We start from the raw sequence: 5553 nt of genomic DNA on the forward strand, positions 1-5553 counted from the left end.
AGTTTAAATTGGGAGCGAATCAACGGAGTACGATTAGCAGGGATGTGGTCTAACTTCAATTTTTTTCCTGACCCTTATCTTTTCTCTCCTACATTTAAAAAAAATATATATTTTATTTATTTATTTGACAGAGAGAGACACAGCGAGAGAGGAAACACAAGCAGGGGGAGTGGGAGAGGGAGAAGCAGGCTTCCCGCCGAGCAGGGAGCCTGATGTGGGGCTCGATCCCCAGACCCCAGAATCATGACCTGAGCCAAAATCAAGAGTGGGACTCTTAACTGACTGAGCCAGGCAGGCGTCCCCTCTTCTACTTTTTTTTTTATTTGAGTTTTATAGTGCTTCTCTTCCAAACGCTCTCCAGTGCCCATACACCCAGCCGCACCCTTGAGACTAAGCCCCTGGAAACCACGGCCGACCTCACCGTCTCTCCATCTCACCTTCTACTCCCTGGTGGATTCCCCACATCAGGATTCTGACCCATCTTGCCACTGAAATGAATGACCTCCTCACCCCACCCTCCCATGGGGCACTGGCGTGGTTCCATCTTGTTTTTGTTGTTCTCTCTGGAGCTCTCGAGTCTGTTGGCCACTCCCTTCTTGATGCTTTCTTCTCTTTTTGATTTCCCAGAGACCAAGCATTGCTGCTTCTCCTCCCATGGGTCTTACCATGCTGCCTAAGGCTCCCTTTGTGGGATCCCATCCCCTTGACTCTCCAGGAGACAGTAGGGCTCCTCAGGACCTCCTGGACCTTCTCACACGACAGCTCCCCCCACCGCCCCCGCCACTTACTTCACCCAACTCTATGGCATCACTTACCACCTGGATGCCCATGGTTCCAATGCTACGTCTCCATCCTTGAGAGCAACTTTTTTTTTTTTTTTGAATATTTTATTTATTTATTTGACAGACAGAGATCACAAGTAGGCAGAGAGGCAGGCAGAGAGAAAGGGAAGCAGGCTCCCTGCCGAGCAGAGAGCCCGATGCGGGGCTCGATCCCAGGACCCTGGGATCATGACCTGAGCCAAAGGCAGAGGCTTTAACCCACTGAGCCACCCAGGCACCCTAAACATTGTCTTTTTATTACATGTCATACATAGAAAAGTACAGAAAATATCTATGGCATTTTATTTTGTTTTTCTTTTTTTATTATTTATATTTATTTATTTATTTATTTGAGAGAGAGAGCGAGAGAGCACGAGAGCAGAGTGAGGGGCAGAGGGAGAAGCAGACTCCCACCAAGCAGGAAGCCCGATGCAGGGCTCGATCCCGGGACTCCAAGATCATAACCTGAGCTGAAGGCAGATACTTAACCTACTGAGCCATCCAGGCGTCCCTAAATAAATAAAATCTAGGGGCACCTGGGTGGCTCAGTGGGTTAAAGCCTCTGCCTTCAGCTCAGGTCATGATCTCAGGGTCCTGGGATTGAGCCCCACATCGGGCTCTGCTCAGCAGGGAGCCTGCTTCCCCCTCTCTCTCTCTGCCTGCCTCTCTGCCTATTTGTGATCTCTCTCTGTCAAATAAAATAAATTTAAAAATCTTAAAAAAAAATAAAATAAAATCTAAAAAAAAAAAAAAGATTCTCTCTTCCTCTCCCTCTACCCCTCACCCCCCAACACACATACCTCATGTGCTCTCTCTAAAAAAAAAAGAAAAGAAAAGAAAGAGAGGTTTTTGGCAAGTACAGCAGCTGGGAATTAAGGAGGAGAATTCCAAAGGAGAGATCAGAGAGGAGGAGCCCCCAAATCTGTGTACATATTTTGTCCAAAGCTCTGACCTCTAAACTACCTAAGCATAGGGCAGACTCCAAGCAGCCCAGCTAAGGCTCAAAGAACTGAACTGAAATTTGAGCTGCTTCTCATTGCAAAGAAGACCAACCTCACAGGAGTGCAGCCAAGTTAACCATCCGCCAAAACAAATTAATACTCTCTGGAACATAAACAGAATCCAGATTCCTTATACACATCTGGATCATTGACAATAACCAGAACACAACTCAAAATATTTAGCATACAAAGGAAACAGGAAAATATGAGCAAGAGAAAAAAAAAAGTCAGTGGAGGGGTGCCTGGGTGGCCAGTGGGTTAAAGCCTCTGCCTTCAGCTCAGGTCATGATCCCAGGGTCCTGGGATCGAGCCCCGATTCAGGCTCTCTGGTCAGTGGGGAGCCTGCTTCCCCCTCTCTCTCTGCCTGCTTGTGATCCTGTCTGTCAAATAAATAAAATCCTTTTTTTTAAATAAATAATACAAAATTTAAAAAAAATCAATGGAAACGGACCCAAAGAACCCAAATGTTGTAATGAGTGAAGATATCTGAAGTAGCTTTGGTGACCACACCTCCAGCCGGCACCAGGGTCTCCCTGCATTGCCTGTTCTGGACCTCCATCCCCACCTTGGCTCGAAACGGACCCCAACTCCTCCTGCTCCAACCTACGCCTCTTGCATCTGTCCCAGCTCCAGCAAAGGCCAAGAGATAAAGCCCGGGGCACCCATGGTGCCATCACACACACACACACACACACACATACCCACCCACCCACCCACCCCCGGGGAGAGCGCGAGCAGCCTCGTTTCTTGTGGGAGGCCCACAGGAACTCCGCATTTGCTCCTCCCATAGACTCCCTGGGGACCTTCCTGATGACCAGGGGCTAAGGCACGCCCAAGCCTGGCAGGTGGTTGCACTTTTTTTCCCCCCAAAGATTTTATTTATTTATTTGACAGAGAGAGGAGAAGCAGACTCCTGTTAAACAGGGAGCCCGATGCCAGTCTCAATCCCAGGACCCCGGGATCGTGACCCGAGCCAAAGGCTGACGCTTAATTGACTGAGCCACCCAGGCACCCCAGCGGTTGCACATTTTGGAACATCAGTCCAGAAAGGTGCATTTAGGAGGAGATCTGTTGGCTGGGGCGAACTCTATTTTGTGACTTCTTTTTTTTAAGATTTTATTTCTTTATTTATTTGGCAGACAGAGATCACAATAGGCAGAGAGGCAGGCAGAGAGAGACGGGGAAGCAGGCTCCCTGCTGAGCAGAGAGCCCCATGTGGGCCTTGATTCCAGGACCCTGAGACCATGACCTGAGCCAAAGGCAGAATCTTAACCCACTGAGCCACCCAGGCACCCTATTTTGTGACTTTTAAGCTCTAAGTGAAATCAGAGGACACCCCATTGTCTCTGGACAAACGAGTGAAAGGGAGACGCTGTGGGTATTCTCAGGAAGGGTTTCCTATTTGTGTGTTGTTGTTGGTTTGGCTTTTGTTTAAAAGAAATAAGAGTCATCTCCCTTCACTGTTATCAGTCCCCTTCAGGCTCTCAGGGGACAGATCAGGCCGTATCTGGGGGCACAAAGGAGAGTGGAGCAGGGAGACACGCCGACCTGGCAAAGAGTACTTACGCCACTGTGCCGTAGGACAGTGGGACAGGGCAAGGTGGCCGGACGGCAGTCACCTCAGCATGAGAGCTCTTGTGACTGTGGTCGACTGCCCAAGACCGGGTTACCAGCCTCAGGGACCACATAGTAGCAGAGAATTTTTAATAGCTCTAGAGTTTGCCAAGATGCCCTAGAGTATGTGGCTCGCTCCAAAATTACCAGCGCCAGGACCCAACACGTCATCATGACCCAGCATTTCTGTGCATCCCAGGCTACCGGCATTCACGTTCCCTCTGGAACCTTGGGTTGCTGAGGTGCCCAGCTCACCAGCCCCTCCGTCATGCAGGCTGGGCCATCACTGGTCACTGTGCACCCTGTCCCCCAACTCACCTGCAGCATTCCCAAATCTGTGCCCAAACAAAAGACAGTCTGCGCCGTCTGGAGGCCTCAGGAGGCCACGCCCGCTCACTCGGGCCCACCATGCAGGACATTGCTCCAAGCCCAGTCTGGTCTGGGGATGCGAGGGCGACTGCCCTGAGGTGGGGCCAGTGCAGGTCACACTTTGTCAGGTCCCCTGTGACCAGGTGTGCATTTGTGTAGAGTAGTGACCTCTCTGATTCCTGCAGGGAAGTAAGATCAGAGCTGCGAGCAGGCTGTAGGGGGAGTGGGTGGCGGTAGGAAGGGTTGTGGGGCAGGACAAGCGATTTCTCTTGTCTTCCGGGGCTGATGAACATCCAGCCGGTGGGTCACCGGACAGAAGGTCACTGGAACATCAGGGAAAGCCTCGGGGGAATGAGAGAGGGGGTGGGGGTGACTGAGGTGAACCTGAAGACAGGGACGAGGGAGGAGATGCTGGCCGATTGAGCCGAGGGAAACTGAGGTCTGATGTGCTAGAGGCCCGTACCTAGAGGTCAGACTGGAGCCTGGTGCCAGGTATAAATGCGGCATCACCCATGAAGAGGTGGCAGTGGGTCCCCAAGGCAGAGGAGGAAAGAGCCCCTTCGAAGGGGTCATGTCCCATTGCGTCTGTCACCACACGGTCCGTCACCCCTGCCTAACTTGTCAAGGAAGCCAAAGCATTTCTGGAACTAAAGGACACCACTGTGCACGTACGATCACAGAAATGGTCTTACCACTCCTAGCTCCAAGCCCCCCAAAACCCCTACCTGAGATCTAGATTCCTTATTCCCACACCCAGTCCCCATGCTCCCCCTTCCCCACATTTTCCAACCACCACCAACTTGCCCGCACTGTGGCACATCCCTGCCTGCCCCCCTTCAGGGCCTGGGTCTCCTGTCACCCGCCAGAGAGAATTCACCGTGCAGCTCTCTCTCCAGTCCCCCACCTGCTGGATTCCGCTTCAACATTTAGGGTTTCTGTTGGACTGGGACCTCTGAGGGGTCACTCCCAGGCCTTCTAATTAGCAAATGGTGGTGAATGAACGAGAAGCCCTTTGCCTTATTTGTCCTAGACTTGCCACTGACTCGAGGATGCGCTGTAGTGCCTTTGTTATAAGATTTAGTACCCCAAACATTTCCTTCAGGACTCCAGGTTCTTGATCCTTTCCAGGCTCAATGTTATTGTCCATAATCCTTCCTTACCTGGTGTGTGTGGGGGGGGTTCCTCCATGTCCCCAATTCACACATTCATTCACTTGTGCAACAAATATTAAGGCTGGTTCGTGGCAGGCACTACTGATGATGACCCAGGACACAACCAGAACAAGGCGGGCACAGCCTGGCCTTCCAGGCGAACATTTAACCATTACAGACGGAGTCATCCCTACTTTATTCCAATGGTGCAAGCCACTGAGGACCCAGGTGGTGGCCCGTTGGCTGTGGCTGCTCCTGCGTCTTCGCCAGCTCCTGGCCCAGCGCGGGAACGAGGCCAGCCGTGGAGACTGCCCAGGGCCTGGGTCCCGTCACCCACGTGTCAAGCAAGGACTTCACTCACCCGAATACCATCCCACGTGTGGCCCAAAATTTTGGAGGTGGTTTGGCCACCGCCCAGTGCTCTCTAGCCGCCGGTTGGGCGTCTCTGGGCGCTCAGGGACTTCGGGGACGGGGTGGAGAGCCAAGTCAAGCACCTTGTCAGCGGGAAGTCTTGCGCCGTCGACTCCCGGGCCGGCGGAAGGGAGGGGCCGAAGGTTCCGGGCCTGGGCGGAGGGGCGGGGCCGGGAGGGAGGGGCG

The 5553-nt window shown here is 52.3% G+C and overlaps 1 long non-coding RNA gene across 2 annotated transcripts in view; it reads right to left on the reverse strand.

Moving 5' to 3' along the window:
• The window catches only part of LOC125107209 (uncharacterized), a 36310-nt gene extending 30815 nt beyond the window's left edge, over nt 1–5495 (reverse strand). For both annotated transcript variants that reach the window (XR_007129481.1, XR_007129480.1), the window contains exons 1-2: nt 5318–5495; nt 3755–3984 (exon numbers count right to left, since the gene is read on the reverse strand). This is a non-coding gene — a long non-coding RNA (uncharacterized LOC125107209). The remainder of the gene's footprint in view (nt 1–3754; nt 3985–5317) is intronic.
• Between the last annotated feature and the right edge of the window lie 58 nt (nt 5496–5553).

Source organism: Lutra lutra, chromosome 8, assembly GCF_902655055.1.
Source record: "Lutra lutra chromosome 8, mLutLut1.2, whole genome shotgun sequence".
NCBI lineage: Eukaryota > Metazoa > Chordata > Mammalia > Carnivora > Mustelidae > Lutra > Lutra lutra.